Genomic DNA, 18,425 nt, shown 5'->3' with positions numbered 1-18,425 from the left:
TTTACTAAGTCACATACTGACCAGACTGTTTTATCGTGTACAACCTCCTCAATCTTCATACTTTATACCCAAGGCATACTAATACCCAATTACACTCATTAACATACATTTTGTAGATTTGTGGACGATTTATCTAAATTAAGGAGAGCTGCTTTTTGTCACTGGAGAGAATAGGCAGAGGGAGTATGCCATAACACTTTTTATCCACCTAAGAAGACTGAATTAGTCTCTTTGCATGTTTTTGACAGGAACTATCATCTGCGGCTATATCGCTGCCTGTACCTGAGATTGGCATTACGTGAGGAAAACCAATGGCCAGCATTTCCTTCGCCATCTGAGTCCTGTTTAGTAAAATCTAAAAATGCTGGGCAGACTCTCCAGTGAAAGTGACCTTGAATACAAAAAAGGTAGCAGACCTCTGCTGGATCTTAAATGAGTATATCTGCATTTGAGTCTAACTATAAAGAGCAAATGGAAAGTTCTGTTTTTTCTCTCTTTAAGTTCTAATCTAATACAACTCTGAAGTGTATCATTGCACATTACCATTGCAGCCTTTATTGCTTTGCTGCCTGCAAACTATCCAATTATGTCCAACACTGCCTGTTACAATTATATTTCCTGCCAACGTACTGTTTCATCCGTTTGCCTATATATTTATTTCTTTTCATTCTCGAGTATTTATCAGGACATTCGCCTAAAAGAAAAATGCAAGAATTTAAAAGTACTATAAATATGCTTCACGCGCAGTATGTGAAGTGAATCAATTTAATTTTAAAATATGCAAATGTTAGCCTAAATTGACCTAATCTTTAACCCAAATTTAGTCACGAAAAAAATATTTTCGTTATTCCTGCTATACACTCCTCAGTATACAATCAACTAGCCTAAACTCCAAAGTTTAAAACGCTTAGTAAAATTGGGTCACCTATACCATAAAACTATTGATGCTCAGAACCAATACACACGCGCGGACTTAATGGTATATTCATACAGAAATAATGGTAAAGATAAGTTGCATTTGTTTTAGAATACAATCAATCCAAATAGATAGATAGATAGATAGATAGATAGATAGATAGATAGATAGATAGATAGATAGATAGATAGATAGATAGAACGCTGCATGCCTATTTGCACTCTAGCTATAGATAACCCATGAACGAAGGAGCTGGACGTAGTTTTAGGGGACCAAATGAAGCGGTTTCATGAACAGTTGCCTGATGCACATTTATGTATGACAATCTTTTCATAATTAATATATGATAGCTTGCTTTGTGTCCATACCTGCAATAGGAAGTTACCTGATTGCGCAAAGTAATTCTGCCTTGCACATTGCATCTATAGAGGTGTACAATAAAAATCCCCTTCGGTTTTCCGAAAATGCCCCCACTCCCCTTCAAATATAAAGGTGTGAAACATAGCCTACACATGGAAAAAAGTGCAGCCGTGACTAGGATGACTAATTAAACTACCAATAAGTCACACGCTGCACTCGCCAGTTTTATAAGGAAAGAAGAACGGGACTGCATTGGAAGGTGACCTAAAAGGAAAATGAAACATGAAAAAATATAAAGCATTCAAAGTCGGTCGTGTACGGATGTGTGATAAAAGAGAATAACCTGAAGGAAAAAAATCCCTGCAACCTGAATGGGAGGGAAGCCTGGTCATTCCAGAGAGGCAGGTCTCTTAGGTTCAAGTCAAGCTTTTAAATCTCCCGAATTTTCTAGCTGTCCTGTTATAAAGCACAATTGTCTTTTCTTCAGGTAATTCCCCAAATTGATATAGTACGAATCTGGAAATGATTTATTTTATCCCGTGCCTCGTTTCATGTATTAGCGATACTAATGCTCTGCAATATTCACGTCATGGTTTCTACCCAACTTTACAATGCCCCTCTTTCTACAGTTTTAATAATTAATAATAATATTAAAAACCAAAATCGAAACCTAATTCTATCATATTTCAATTAATAGCACTTCAAGTAATAAATTATTCTGTCCAGTAAGACCTGAAGAATTATTAATGAAAAATCGTTTTATTAAACGCAGTACTTCTGAAGATAAATCGCTGCTGACTACCTAAAAGCAACCGTAAATTGCAGAAAAAATAGGTGTTTCGCTTACCAAACTGTGTTGCTTCTCAGGAGATTTAAACACCAAAAACCTTATGTCATTGATTCCACGGTCTGCCTGGATGGTGCAATAACTGTTGTAACCTGCCGTGCAGAAGACTGACTATAAGAGCATTTTCGCGTCTCTCCTCAGTCAGGTTTCCACGCTGAGCCTGTGACAAAGAAGCGGAGGGCGAGCGCGGAGAACACGGCAGCGTCCATAGATGGTTAGTAAGCGCGCCGGTATCCCGGAGTCAGTGTCGTGGATGCATCTCCCTGGGTTCAGCTCCTCCGTTATTCCACAACAGCGCCCACGCAAATCTGCCCACGAATGACGGCGGCCAGTGTCCGATCGAGCCGCAGGCGACAGCCTCTCCGCGGCCGCACACCGGCGACGTCGTTGCCAGCTGATGCGGGAGGGAGACACACACCAGATTCCTACCTCGCTCAGTCCAGGCAGGCTGCAAGACTAGCATGCGTGCAGAAGTGGAGCATCCTTATATTTAATTGCACCATCGATCACATGCGCAACTTTAAAGTTATGTTTAACGAAACTATATATGATTTAATAAATACACAAACTGGCGCCTGAGACACCAGTTATCCATACTGATGTAATTACTGCGATTCTCTTAACACGTGCCGTCTTGAGTCGGGTGTCTTTGCAATTTTTCACACGTATTACAATATACATTACCACCGCCTGTACTTGCATAAACAAAACATACCTTTAATTGCAGTTCACACAGTTTAGTTGTGAAAATATTCCCCGACGCAATCAAACTCGCCGTCCAGTGATTTTTAAAGCATAAAACCACTACGTGATAAAAACAGCAAATGCATGTTAGGTGCCATGCAGAGAGGTTGCTTGTCAGTAGCAAAAACTGCCTGTGTGACTCGTTAGGCATGTGGAGGTGTATACCCCTGATGTTCGCCACTCCTTGTTCCCCGTTTCCCTCCACCAAAAAATGGTTAAGATAGTCAAACACATGTTTTTTTCCCCCTGATGTCTAGATTATATTTGTGACAGGTAAATATTACAACAGTTCAGGAGTTTTACATGAAATAGATGATTTTCATCAACCCAAAGGAGAAAACAAGCCTATAAATAGGTATGTGCCTTCAAATAACCAAATAGTATATAAGATGAATAACTATGCACGACTATTCATGACCAGCCTGGTTCAACGGCCATTCTGTGGTTTTCAGTGATCCATTCGTAATCTATAACCGATTATCCAGTGCAGAATCTTGGTGAACATATAGTGCACGACCCCTGATGGGATGAAATATTATTATTATCATTATTATTATCATTATTATTACTATTATTATTATTGTTGTGGCTGTTGTTTTTGTTGTTGTTTTGTTCTTGTTATTCTTGTTTTGTTGCTTTGTTTTGGTTAATAAAAACAGTAACTTTAAAATGCAATAATCAATTACTGTATAGCAAGGAATTACTTTTGCGTTCAGAAGCCTATGACATTGTCAGAACAATGTGGCAATCACGTTTCTTTGGGATTCCTTCAGATGGCACTGTAATCTCACATAAAATCCAAAGGCACCTGTCAACATCTCTGCAGTTCTATGTCAACACTGAGTTTTATGTCAATAAAGAGCTGAAAATGCTTGATTTATTATTAATTGACATTAAAAGCCACTGGTTTTACTAAATGGGATTCACGGTTTTTTATTTTAAAAAATGTTCCTCTTTTCTTTCCTTCTTCTTTCTTGTTTGTTTTAGTAATTATCCAACACTGGACTACATTTGCAGTAAATATTATTTGTTTAATTAATTAATATTAGATTTTAGAATGGTATTTCCTTTTAGAACTTAATTTGAATGTTATAAGCCATATAAGTTTGTGTTGTTACTTGTATAACCTATGTTTTTTTTACTGTTTAAATCTTAATAGAAACAGGAAAAAGTACACAGAATGAAAAATGTCCATCACTAAATCCTGCTGGCAGTTTAGCAAGCTGTAGAGCCTTTTGCCCAATATCAGCAGATACTGAATTCATGTACTTCCAAAAAGGATGTTCCCCAAAGTTTAGTTCTTGGGCAATTAATCAGGGTGGGCTGTGTGCCTCAGTAGGTTAGAATACTGTGCATATATGATCAGAAGGTTGCTAGTTAAAATCATGGGGTCATTAGTGTGATTTTACCATTGGGCCCCTAAGGAGGGTCTCAGAGACTGGCCGACCCTGCTTTCTCTATTGTATGTTGCTTTGGATACAAGCATCTGCTAAATAAATGAAATATAACGTAAAGATGTGATATGGAAAGAGTAGATTTTACAAACATATTAGATTCCTGAGGCACTGAAGTTAAAACAAAAACTCAACAAGGTTTAATTTGCCAAAGCTGATTTTTACTTATGTTTCCATACTATACTGTATCCACGCAGTGTTCATTCCACTTTGAAGGTGGATATATTTTCTCTTTCTAAGAAACCTTATATATATATATATATATATATATATATATATATATATATATATATATATATATATATATATATATATATATACACTTTCAGCGTATCCTTAATTTCCCAAAACATGTCTCTAATAGCTTTATTGCTGAAGCGGCTCCATTTGTTTGCCTTTCTTATTAGCTAATCGAGTCTGACTGCAGGAATTGATAGGGCCGGCTCTGGAGTTGCTTAGCAACCAGGCCACTGCAGATGACCATAGCTGTTTTTTAGTCAGCTATGGAGAGTGGGTGCGAAATTTTATGGCATTAAACCTGTGTTGTGCATTTCCTGGCAAGGTATTTGCTGATTAAGTTTAGTGCATTTAACTTTCCGTGGCATTTCATTTTGGATCATTTGGTTACTTTTATAGCTATTTATCATGATTAAGTTCTGGTATATGAATGGGTAAACTAAAGCCTGAGAAGATACTTCTACAGAGACATTATGCTACAAGTATCTGAAGCTGAGCTGAAGAAACATTTCCTCATGAGGTGCAATGAAGTAAACATCAGATAAACTTCTACTTGCGAGTTAAAGGTGTTCTTTGCCTTGGACTGAGTCTGTAGGATGTCAGCACAGAGAAGGGCAAGCCTGCATTCTGTCAAGTGCCTTGGGGCGACTGTGTTGTGAAAGGAGCTATATAAAATAAACTGAATTGAATACATTAAACCAGTAGTCAGATTATTAACTCCTCAAAGGGATACAGTTTTCCAGTATATTGTTTCTGAAGAAACCTGTATCGTAGACATTTAGCTTCTGTCAACAAAGTGCAAATTCTGAAGAAAGATAAGGTTAATATACAAATAACAAAATATAATAATGTAAAATGGGGAAAGCTGGAGATAATATGAATATTTACCATAATGGGATCTATAGTCACGCCAAGGCTGAGGTCACCTTTGGCGTGTTGTATTCTGTTCTTCCCCTATGGTGGAGATATGAACAGAAGAAAGGCAATAGTGTAAGGCAAAGCGATACTAAACATGCAAGTTTAGCACAAACTGTGTACTCCCAAGTTTTGATATTGTTCCAAGTGCCCACACACAAGTTTTTGAGAATTTCGATGTGCTGGACACAGAATTTGGGAAGCTACACTGACTGATAAACAGGGATAAAGCATAACAGTAATCAGTGGTAGGCAACTGAAAAAGATACAGTATTCAAAAGTTGATGTTGGCATTGAGTTGGACTAGAGCTCACCACCCGAATCATGTAAATGAACATTAAACATATCCATACGAAGTGAGTGCTGGGTAATATCATTGAAGATTGTTCAAAAAACACTTCATCTATTTATAGAAGACATACTAAATATGTCAGTTGTAACATTATGCAACAGGAATTAACACCAATATATTTTCAATGATTCAGTCGCCAAGTCGCTCTTTCATTGTCATTAGCACAACTTTTTTTTTGCTCGAAAAGCCTTTTACGTCTGAATCTGGTTTAATGACGATAAGGCGAGACATTTTCAGGGGCATCCTGATGTTTCAGCCAATAATGACACTCATCCCAGGTGCAGACTGAGCCGTAAAGCTCAGACAACAGCCTACAAGGTGAACTGTGTAATCTGCTGATGGTGGGGCTTGGGATCAGGAAGCTGTAATGGGCATCCCTCCACTGGAGGGAGTGAGCTTAACCCGGACGACTGCAGCTCTAAGCTCCTCCGCCATACATGCTGGGTTCAGCTGCCTGCAAGACTCCCAATGCCTGAGCTACAACACACAATTACAATGTGTCACGGTGTTAAGGGATGGTTTGAACAGCTCCGGTTTGTACTGGGGTAGCGTGCATACACTGTCTGCTGTCTCGGCATGTGGGGGAGCGTATTGTCAACAAGTCTAAGGCACCACTGGAGAAAACTAATTAGAGAAAAAATGGTGGCAGGAAAAGATCTGGCAAATAACCAACTAAACAATAAAATACCGGTCTTAAGATTTCATACATAGTACATCCATTGATATAATTAGAATTATGAAATGTTTATTATGGATACTAATTTAATACATATATATTTTTTTGTACACAGGAAGTATAAGCTGGATTTATGATTATGTTGATTAAAGTTTTAGTTGCTCACCAATTATGTTTTATAACATTGAGTTGCAATGACATTGAACTTGCCAAAGTTTCGAGGAAAGTTTGTGGATGTTTATAAAGTAAATCTTTAAGCTGGTGCATTCCTGAGCTTGGCAAGGGTCTTCAAGAAGAATTCACTGCAGCAGAAATTAATGGTGGTCTGGAGATGTTTAACAAGCACTGTAGCTCTCACTCTATTTTCAGTCAAAATGAGTGGTTAGACCCAAAACAACGTAGTAATCAAAGCAGATGCAAGAAGGGTAAGAATTGTAGCACTGCCAGATGTTCAGATTGTTTTTGTTTTCTTTATTTGTAATCCAGGTAGATACCACATGTTATTTCATAAGTTTACTTAGGAGTTAGATAGATGTAACTGAATCCCAGCCTTTTGAGTAAGAAATGCTGTGTGGCCCCTGTGGCCCCTGTGGCTTCCAGGTTTCATGTCAAATGAGACTTTCTGCAACCCTGTGAAATGGTGTATTTTCCATTATTGTGATTCAATCTCGGGGGAGGCATGGTGGTGCAGTGGTTAGCACTGTTGCCTCACACCTCTGGTACCCGGGTTCGAGTCTCCGCCTGAGTTACATGTGTGTGGAGTTTGTATGTTCTCAGCATGTCGTCATGGGGTTTCCTCCGGGTACTCCGGTTTCCCCCCTCAGTCTAAAAACATGCTGAGGCTGATTGGACTTGCTAAATTGCGCATAGGTGTGAGTGAATGGTGTGTGAGTGTGCCCTGTGATGGGCTGGCCCCCCCATCCTGGGTTGTTCCCTAGCCCTGCCCATTGCTTCCGGGATAGGCTCCGGACCCTCCACGACCTAGTAGGATAAGCGGTTTGGAAAATGGATGGATCATTCAATCTCCCTAAAGTGCAATATGACTTTTATCAAGATACAGTAGGTATATGAGGAGGTATAGGGAGATGCAAAACAATGTACTGAACATATGCCGATATTAAATGTCTTACATTTACAGCTTCACAATGAGGGGCAACAATCTTTTTCTGATCCTGCTCCAACGTGTATTACACATTTTAGCTTGTACAACACTTCCTTTTTTCCTTTAAATTATGGACAGATGTTATCTGAGACTAGTGAGCCTGGATGAAGAAAAGTGAATGGTAGGGTCGTTTAATATAGAGGTATGTGCAGAAAAACAATGTCACTTTTTAGCTTGCTATGTTTTTACAGACATATGCATGTAAAGCTAAAGGTAAAAATAATGCTCTGGTGTTGTGGTTTTAGGTACTAGCTAAAACTATTCTGCAAAATAGTGTTTTTAAGAACGTCAGCAGGCAGTTCTTTTCTAGGTAACATCGCTTGCTTTCAGCAGCTTTCACGTCAATGATGGAGAACAACAACAAAGACTGTTTGAGCTGGAAGAAAACATGCAGTTACTTACTATTTGGATATCTACCACCTGGCATATCTTTGCCAGCCACACTGCATGCCATCAGGAATGTCGAGGACTTTGATGTCCCGGTACAGCTCTGGAAGCAACTGAAAAAAATGTTAGGGATCACTGTTGCCTGAGGCCTGGTGTCTTTCAGGTCTAACTGCCTTTCGCTTTCAGATGGGTTTTCACCAGCAACCTGCTATTTCAATGAAAACTTAGATCAAATATATCCTTGTTCTGACCTCAATTGAAGAACACATTTCCAAAACTCGCTGAGTCCATTTCTGGTTATGTTTGAGATGAGACCGCCAATAACTTAAAGTCAAGCTTCTTCATCATATATTACAATATTGGGAACCAAACTCATTCAGTTCTCATGTAATACTACAAAAAACTTTCATTACATTTCCAAAACTCACTAAATCCGCAGACATGGTGTCAAAGGCATATCCTGTAGACTGAGTTTTGGAAATTCGCTTTTCAGTCGAGGTCCGAGGAAGAGCAAAAGCCTGGACATCAGGGGGACCATCCGCCTTTACAGTTCATTGCCAATGCATGAACTGTTTTAGAATATTTTCAGAAATGCAACCCACATGCACCAAACTCAAGATTGAGCACTGAGAGCTGGTCTGAGACAAGTTCCAGAAGCAGGTGTCTCCCCGGGGAGCCCAGCCAGTGGAGATGATGTTTCTCATAAATCACACAGTGGTAGAAAATATGAAGTCTATTCAGCCCTCCTCCAGAACACATGCTGAGAGCACTGTGGCAGGATTGTACTGTATGATCCTACAGCTTGGCCTCTGAACATCTGTTACCGCTGGAATCATTTCACATTGAATCCTGATTCTGTGTTGCACAGCGTGAACAGCACGTGTGTCCTACTTGAGCCACCTACACGAAATTACACCAAGCAAGGGAAAATGTTGTGAGGCCATTGTTTTATTTTTTTTTGTTCTGTTACTCATACATAAATCAGTAACACCGATATCAGCCTATTGTTTTGCAGATTTTTTTTTTACTTATTAAAACTCAAATCTCACAAAGCTCAGCGGGATATAAGAAAGAGCCTATGTGTAGGATTAGTGTTCTGTTTAAAGCAGTAAAACAGTCAAGTACATCTTCAAAAATATAGTGCTGTAACAGGCAAACTATTTCTTCAATTTTAAAATTTGTTTTGGACTTTTTAAAACATAAGAATCAGAAAAACACTTTATTGTTCCCAGAGGAACAATACATAGGTAGAGAGAGACACCTTTGGACACCATGGACACTGTGTGATAAGATGAAAAAAGAAATATATGACAAACAAAAATTAAATAAGATTAAATAAATAAAATTAAATTAAATATAACATAGAATATATGTAGAATAAAGTACAATATAAAATCTTTAGGAGAAAAGATACTATTTTCTATAAGCTACTATATATAGTTCCATTCACTATTGAATATTTTTGATCATGCAGTATCTTCAGATAATGACAATGTTCCATCCATCCATCCATCCATCCATCCATCCATCCATCCATCCATCCATCCATTAACTGCTTATCCTGATGAAGGCCATGGGGACAATGGCAATGTTTTCACATCTAAAACAAACAACAAATGATTCTTCTTCAACACTTATAGCCACCTAAGATGATTGCTGTCATTATATGAATAATCAGTTTCAGTTTCATGTTAAAGATCCAGACAAGCACATTCAGGATGTGAAAATGCAGTGGGGGTGGGGTAGGGTGTGGAAGGGGGGGGGGGTTGATTAATGAGTTTGCTGAGTGTTACATAGCTGGTCAATAATAAAAGACGGGAAAAATCTGAGTGTTGTCTGCATCTCCTCGGTTACCAATGCTGTTGTCTTCAGCCTAGCTAGAGCATCATTAATCATGTTTCCTCCATGATTCTTGTGGCATTCGTTTAATTACCCCAGTGGCTTATTAATGTCCTGTGACAGAGAGCTAATGGCAAAGAGGTGCCCTTAGGAGTATTCTGTCCAAGCTGTCAGATCAGCCAGGTTAATAGTTTTATTATCATGTGAAACCATGTACTTTTTCCCTTCCACACTGCGGTGTGATGTAATGGGGTATTTCACTGGATGTGTGACTGTAGACATGTTGCACAGTTGCCAGTGACATAGTGGAAATGTTGGGACTATTATGGTAGAACTATGTGATGTTCACTACCGCTCTGTATATACACATGTAAATCATCTTAGCATACAGTCTGAAAAGTAAGTAAGGTGCCTGTGTTTTGCATGGCAGGTGTCCCACTAGACATACTGTACAGTACATTGCACATTAAAAAGCCCTACGTTACATTTATGAATGGGTCTTACATTTGTGTCGTGCTTTTCAAGACACCCAAAGCACTTTCCAGAAATGCTAGGGAGCCACTTCAAACACCACCACTGTGTAGCACCCACCAGGATGATGCAACGGCTACCTTTCGGCACTAGTAGACTCACCACACAGTAACTAAGGTAGGGAAGGGGCAGGAGAGAATTCACCTAGATATAGATGAGGCCAGATTTGATATGGCAAATACGGGATGCTTCTCGCCTCCTGCCCTCTCCTTCCTGGGACATGCTCCAGGTTTCCCACAATTTTGTATTTGATAAGCAGTTATGGAAAGTTGATGAAAGAGATGAATGGATTACATTACATGTATGCCCTGCATGGCACTGGCATTCCGTCAGAGCGTCGCCTACCTTGGTTCCTGTTCTTCCTGAGACAGGCTCCAGACTCACCACAACCCTGTATTGGGTAAGCTCTTATGAAATAGGTGGATGGATTACACTACATTTAGCTGAAACTTCTATCCAAAGTAATTTAGTTCATGAAAGTACAGAATGTGTGTTTTGGTAAACAGATTTACATGTGCTTCCACAAGATAACACTGTCTAAGGATCTGCAGAAGAATATGAATTTATTGACTGCTACTTTTCAGGTGGTAGAATGGAGCACCTTCCCAGTGTCATTGGTGTAAATATTAATATAACAGCTTGGATTTCAATTGTTGGATGAAGTGGGAAAGTGAGTTAGCAGTACTGGCACCACTGACATCACACCCAAGTGGTACCACTAATGCAACTACTAAGGGGCTAAAATTGAAGGGGGAAGGTGTTGCGGTATGCAGCCTTTTAATTAGGGACGTGTTAGATTTGTTCATAGTGTAACAACCTCTTGATCCTATACCTGCCAGTCAGTGTTAAGGTTATGAATGTGATAGGGTACCTTGATTCTAACCAGTGGCATGATGTAGCTTTAAGTTAGTCTGCCTAGACTAGCAGTTGAGTATACAATATTTTGAGGTGGGGGATTTTGTTCTGGGTGATCAATAGAAGAATAATGCAGGATAAGGTAATCGAGATTTTGCATAGATTTTCGTCAATGGTGACTCCAAGTGTGTAGGCAGCTTTTAACGACACAACAGTTGCATCATGCAATGTCTATTCATGGAGAGAGACACAGAAGAAGACGAGTAGTATCTGTGTCTTGGAATCTTACGTTTCCAGTAGCTGTTGGTCATCTCATTGAAGAGATCAGCAAGACAGGAGCTAGCCATTGTGTCAATGTAGCAAAAAGGAATGTAATTCATTGTTATTGGCACAACAGTAATATGAAACCTGAGACAGGATATTTTTAAGGATAACTGTTGTTTGAAGAGCATTATGGTGGTACGGATAATTCTTCTCATTGTAGCTGTTTGGATATGGTAAATAAAAAGCTCCAGCTAAGTAATGGCACTGTTTCAAACCATAACAGGGCAGAATGTGAGACTGTACTTCTTTACTAATACACAGACCACCTCTTCCAACCGGCAATGTTGCTGGTCTCCGGGACCGGCATATCAGCATCGTCATATTAAAGAAAGCACATACCCAATTAGGATTAAGAGTTAAATCCCTGAAGCAAAGGGTCCCCACAGTGTGACACACTGGTCTGTTGCAAGACATTCAGGCATATGGTCACACACTAGGGGCGATTTAGAGTCACTAATTTAATTTAACCAGATAGCATGTCTTTTGTCTGCTAGAGCACAATAGTGAGACTGGTGGAAGCCAAAATATACATATATATTCCTCACAGTGACAAGAGCACAATTTAAAGCAGAGAACAACTTGCTTCCCAAATGAACAGAAGCTATAGTTTTCCTATTATCTTCCATGTACACATACATATACATATTTCCTTTGAATTTATGAATATTTTTGTCCTTTGTTCTAATGTTTGTAAAGTCATCCTTTGTTTAACTGAGGGCCTTAGTTCAGAAACAAGAGTTTAGAAAAACATATTTTGATGACTTTGAAAGACACATAGTGAACGCCCCCATCTCTCCGCAGAAGAAATAATGAGTAGTAAATAACTGATATATTACTCTGTAGACCTAGAATTGCTGTTGTACCTTTTTCAAAAGTTTTTCTCTTCATAGATGTTCAGCAAGGTCATTTCTGATTAAACTCAGTTTGATGGAGCAATTTTTGATATCTTTTATTATTTTGTCCACAAAATATAATTAGGAACAACAATTTTAAACAAATTGTTTGATTGATTGATTGATTGATTGACTGATTGATTGATTGAATAAAATAAAGTATTTTCCCCGGATGATATTTGTGTTTTATAACAAATTCTATCAGGTCAATTCTGCTCGTTTATGAATTAGAAAATAGCCAAGAGGGAGAGAGGGACGTTGGAGGGGCAAGGATACCTTAACACAGCGTTTCTCAAACTATGGGCCGCGGACCGGTGCCGGGCCGTGAGAGGGTTCCTGCCGGTTTGCGGAGCCTCGCTTCTGCACCAATAAAAATTCAGTCAGATCAGGTCAGGTATTAGGTATAATAATAATAATAATAATAATAATAATAATAATAATGATAATGATAATGATAATGATAAGATATCTATAGTCATAATATCTATCTATAGTCAGAATATCTATCTATAGTAATAATATCTATATATCTATCTATGCGGATACGCATCCGCGAGGGGTTGGGGAGGGCGGTCGTTTATGCAACGCCCTGCAGCCCCAAAGCCTGACATGACTGGTCCCCAGGACAAATGAGTTTGAGAAACGTTGCCTTGACAGATTCAGGGGCCCTATAAAGTAAATTTGACTGGGGTAGGGGAACCATAATTCCTAGACATGCACTTTGTATATCAAGTCACGGCTGTTACACATGTGACACATATGTGTGAAGTGAAATCTGTAAATGATGTCAGACCACTGTCAATAACTTGCTGTTCCCCAGAAATGCAATCTGTTCTACTCTGGGCCACTTTTGAAGGTTATTGGAAGGAATCAGATCTCTTATAAATACTAAAATGTAATATAAATATAACATTACATAATGTAATATAATCATGACCCTGACCAGGATAAGTGGTTGGAAAATGGATGCATGTAAAATGTAAAATTAATCATGTAAAATTAAGATTATTAAAACAGTACTTTTAATTAAATTAGTTTAATTTGTTTAGACTTTTCCCCAAACTTTTTATGTATTCTTATAAATGTGCATAATTTATGCATAACAGCATGGATTTAGGAGAGGTAGATCCTGTTTAACAAATCTGTTGGAGTTTTTTGAGGAAGCTACTCAGGAAGTTGATGATAAGAAGGCCTATGGTGTCATCTACTTAGATTTCCAAAAGGCTTTTGATGTTGTCCCCCACAAGAGGCTCCTACTTAAACTCAAAGCGACTGGTATTTTAGGTACCGTAGCGACCTGGATTGATAACTGGTTAACAGATAGGAAACAGCGAGTAGTTATAAGAGGCACAATGTCACAGTGGGCTTGCGTTCATAGTGGGGTACCGCAGGGTTCGATTTTAGGACCACTATTGTTCCTAATTTACATAAATGATATGGATACCAATATATACAGTAAACTGGTGAAATTTGCAGATGACACCAAGGTGGGTGGTGTAGCAGATACTGAATTAGTGGCTCAGCAGCTACAGCGGGATCTTGATTTAATTAGTGACTGGGCCGATACCTGGCAGATGAAATTTAACGTCGATAAATGTAAGGTACTCCATCTAGGGAGCAGAAATATAAAGTACAGGTATTTCATGGGTGTCACTGAAATAAAGGTAGCTGATCATGAGAAAGACCTTGGTGTGTATGTTGATGCTTCCATGTCCCATTCTCGCCAGTGTGGGGAAGCAATAAAAAAGGCCAATAGGATGTTGGGGTATATCTCCAGGTGTGTGGAGTTTAAGTCAAGGGAGGTAATGCTAAGATTATACAATTCCTTGGTGAGACCTCACCTAGAATATTGTGTGCAGGTTTGGTCACCATATCTTAAAAAGGACATTGTGGCCTTAGAAAAGGTGCAGCGTAGGGCCACAAAAATGATTCCTGGTCTTAGAGGAATGTCATACGAGGAACGGTTACTTGAGCTAAATCTGTTCAGTCTCAAGCAAAGGAGATTGAGGGGGGACATGATCCAGGTATATAAGATTCTAACAGGTTTGGATGCTGTTCAACCAAATAGTTACTTCAGCATTAGTTTAAATACACGAACTCGTGGCCATAGGTGGAAATTAGCGGGAGAACATTTCAAGCTGGATTTAAGGAAGCACTTCTTTACGCAGCGTGTAGTCAGAGTATGGAATAGCCTTCCTGATAATGTAGTGCAAGCTGAATCCTTGGGTTCCTTTAAATCAGAGCTAGATAAGATTTTAACAACTCTGAGCTATTAGTTAAGTTCTCCCCAAGCGAGCTTGATGGGCCGAATGGCCTCCTCTCGTTTGTATAGTTCTTATGTTCTTATGTTCTTAACACTGTGAAGCGTATTTCATGCCGAGTACATTTTGTTTGGTTTTCAGGTTGTAGGTCTGGCCATTCTGGCATCTCCAACAACATTTCCTATCACACATGGACACCATTATGAGGGAAAAAATGTGAAGTTTATTATTGTGTGAACTTGGGGCAGGACATCATATAATATTATGTGACATGAGCATCAGAGGAAGTAATGACGACTTAATTTGGGTTCAGAAATGGTGACAGGTTAAGTCAGCACAAAAAAGAGGCCACTGTCCTGGCTTCAGTACAACACAGGGAAAGAAAACAGATGCTGGGTCTTTTAATGGGCACCACCAGGGTGCAGGATGGGACATCATCATCTGGGTGTGTATTCTGTGATAGGAACACAAATCTCAGTCGTCTGGGGTGGGAAATAACATGCACTTAGCAGGCTTCAGCCCAGCCCTCACCCAAGTTAATGGACTGATTCTCAGAGCCCCGTGTTTTATGTTGCTCTTTTTTTCATAAGCAAAGTTGCTGTGCTATTAGTGCCATTAATTGATGGGCAGGACACCACAAAGCTGATCGTTCTGAACACGGGCAATCAGCTGAATGAAAAATTTGTATATTATTAATTTTTATGTTTGGCAAATTACTTTTCCTGTGAAGTCCTAAAACGCATATTGATGTTGCTCATGGGAGAACAAAAATGTTCTGAGGGCAGAAGGAAAGATTATTGGCTCAGAGAGATAACCAATCAGGTTGTAGAGGAGGTGGGTCCAAGCATCTAGAGGAGGCAGGACCAAGACATACGACATCCACTTCCTTTACTGAGCAATGAGCAATGTCTTCATACTGAAGTATCAGTTGTTTTAATTCTTGTACTGTTTATAAATGGCCCTTTGGGGTGGGGGAGGGGGCATTTTGCTTTCTCCAAACTGCTGTCAGCTCATCGATCAGGGAGGACGACAGCTTCCTAAATGGACTGTGTTCCCTCAGGGAAGGCCAGAGTGGTAATCAGTTCTTTAATGAATCAATGAGATCAATAGTTATGGTGACCAGAAGCCATTCGGTCAGTGCATTCAGACAATGACATTTAGGATTCGCTCTCCTTTTGTCCCCTCACTCAGGAACGCCTTCAGAAGACCTCATTGTCGGAAGACCTCATTAAAGTGTCCGTGGAACAGGTGGCTGCCACCTGCGTAACACAGCATGGCAACAGGCTGTGGTGAGGGACACACATGATGCGCTGACAAACCCTCTGCTGGCAATGTAGCTGCAGCAGGAAGCTGTGCATAGATTGAGCCTGAGCTTGTTTCTGGAGGCAGGCTTGCCTGTGAGGATACACGAGGTTCATCCATAATCACCCTGTGTGTTCGTCAAGGAATCTCATTTTTGCAGTTAAACCAAAATGATATTTTTTCTTACTTTGTTTATTTATTCTGAATTGGGTTTTCTACAATCAAATCAGGAACAATGGGATGTCTTGTTTTCTGTAGGGTTTGTATTGCAGCAAAAATATTTAAAATGTTCAAGTGTTTTTTTATTTCTGCCCTGATTTTATGGTGTTTTGTGTGGTTACTGGAGTCCCGACCAGGGTCATGCTAAGCAATGCGTAAATCTTCTGAAATCCTCCCTTGATTACCGCCTCCTCCCCACCCCACCCCCAAAACAAGTCAGCCATGAAGGAAATGAAAGGAATCAGTCTCTGTTTTTTAGCCCCCAGCCAACTGTCTCCTGATTGGAGGCTCCCCGTGGCCTATAGCATCCCTGGCAGGTTCCTGGGAGACTGCATGCAAAAAGTCAGGAAGCAACAGTCGGCCCAAGTCTAGCCTATAGGAAGCCGGCTGAGAGCTGAGCATCAGCTCCTTCTGCTTGATTTTTTCGTTCATTCCGCTGTTCTACTTATACTAACATTGCTATCGGGCCACCTGTTATTATTGACATATTTTGTTTCATGCGTGTTTTATAAACAAAGACAAAAAAGGGATACTAAATGCTTCTTGAGGTAAATTTTTTAATCGGATGCATGTTAAATAAATAACAATGAAAACCCATTCTCCCTACGTGCATTCAATAGCTAATCGGTCACAAAATCAAACATTAAAATGCGATTGCCCTGAACTAAATTGTATTGATTGGGCTTATTTAATTTAAAGGTTGTGGATGGGGATACTGTGTTTGAATAAAAGCTTTGAGCTCTGGCATTAAAATAACGGGCTCCATTAGTACAAGATTGAGGGTTAAACGCAAACAGTGCGAACTAGCTCCTATTTTATTATTTGTTGGTCTGTTTATTATCTTATTGATTTTGGCTTTTTATTTGTTGGCTCAAAGCAACATCAATAGCTTGTAATTTTATGTATTTTATCACAAAATATGCACATACTGTGCCTTGTCCCCAGTGCAATAATAGTTGACTAACAAAAATTAGAATCTGAAATAATGGCTAATTTACTTCTTTATTTCCCAGAGCACCACTGGAAACCTTTATGTTGCTAAATACTGTATAACCAAAGCATGCTTGAGAAAATGTAATGTTGCTGGTCTCCCGGACCCATAGTTTGCAAGTGTTGCATTATTCAAAGAATGGGATATTTACTGATAGCACTTCGCAGAGTACAGCCACATGGATCGATCCAGATGGTACAGGGATTCAGATCTGGGTATGCATGTGTGTCCGAGCTCATCAGCTCATCTGTCTTTCACAACCTGCTGAGCCTCAGTTGGGTCACATCATAGTCAGTAGTACAGATAACAAATTACTGGCATGGTTTATCTCAAAGATGGACCCTTAACTGATGCATTTCTACCTGTTGCTTGGACCCACCTCCTCTACAGTCTGATTGGTCATCTCACTGATCCAATCATTTTACCTTCTGCGCTCTGAACATTTTTTTGTAAGTTAAACTCCCATGAGCCACAGGTAGAGATTGATATTTTATCCCGGTCAGGCAACTCCTGAGCAATCACAGCATAGGGATTGAATGATTACGCAAGCAACATGAAACCATTCTTAAAATGTTAATTATCCAGTTCTTTTTTCCTTTTGTGTGGGTATGTAGGTGGCATTTTTAAGTAACATTGATACCTTACTGAAAGTGTGGTAAGTTAGAGCTTTACAGGAACACAGAATACTTGAATGAAAGTGCTGCATGTTTGAAATGGTCACTCAGTGTGGCTTCACACCTCTGGGGTTGTGAGTTTAAATCCTGTCCCTTTGTTTGTGTGGATGTTTTCCCAGTACAAAAGCAAGTGGGCAGGTGATATGCTGTCTTAGAAATTACCCTTTGTCTGTGAGTGTGTATTCTGAGATGGACTGCTCTCTGGTCTTGTCTGCTTTGACTCCTGTACTGTATATGTGATTGTGAAAGAGAAAGGCAAGTGCACAATTTTCCCATCCTGAATTTCAGTGTCCTTGTCTTTATATTCCTCAAAAAAATATCGACCATTCTTATCAATTTTATTCTCAGGCATCATTCATGAACTATATGGGGACAATTCCCCAAAACCATTAGGCTATGCAGTTGACAGTTACATGCAACCAGTCCTTCAGTTACCAGTTCTAGGTTAAGAGCATGCCTCATGTTCAGCTTCTTCCATAGGTGTAA

The 18,425-nt window shown here is 39.4% G+C and overlaps 1 protein-coding gene across 2 annotated transcripts in view; it reads right to left on the bottom strand.

Moving 5' to 3' along the window:
* LOC125744407 (contactin-3-like) overlaps nucleotides 1-2,983 on the bottom strand; it is a 60,962-nt gene extending 57,979 nt beyond the window's left edge. Inside the window, exon 1 of one of the 2 annotated variants that reach the window (XM_049016176.1) lies at nucleotides 2,839-2,983. The gene's annotated coding sequence lies outside the window, so the exon portion shown is untranslated. Of the gene's footprint in view, nucleotides 1-2,123; nucleotides 2,588-2,838 lie in introns of those variants that run through there. The other variant, XM_049016175.1, reaches the window with a different exon arrangement.
* Between the last annotated feature and the right edge of the window lie 15,442 nt (nucleotides 2,984-18,425).

Source organism: Brienomyrus brachyistius, chromosome 6 (assembly GCF_023856365.1).
Source record: "Brienomyrus brachyistius isolate T26 chromosome 6, BBRACH_0.4, whole genome shotgun sequence".
NCBI classification, from domain to species: domain Eukaryota; kingdom Metazoa; phylum Chordata; class Actinopteri; order Osteoglossiformes; family Mormyridae; genus Brienomyrus; species Brienomyrus brachyistius.
The sequence above is the reverse complement of the archived record's forward strand: the minus strand, read 5'-3'. Positions and strand labels throughout refer to the sequence as shown.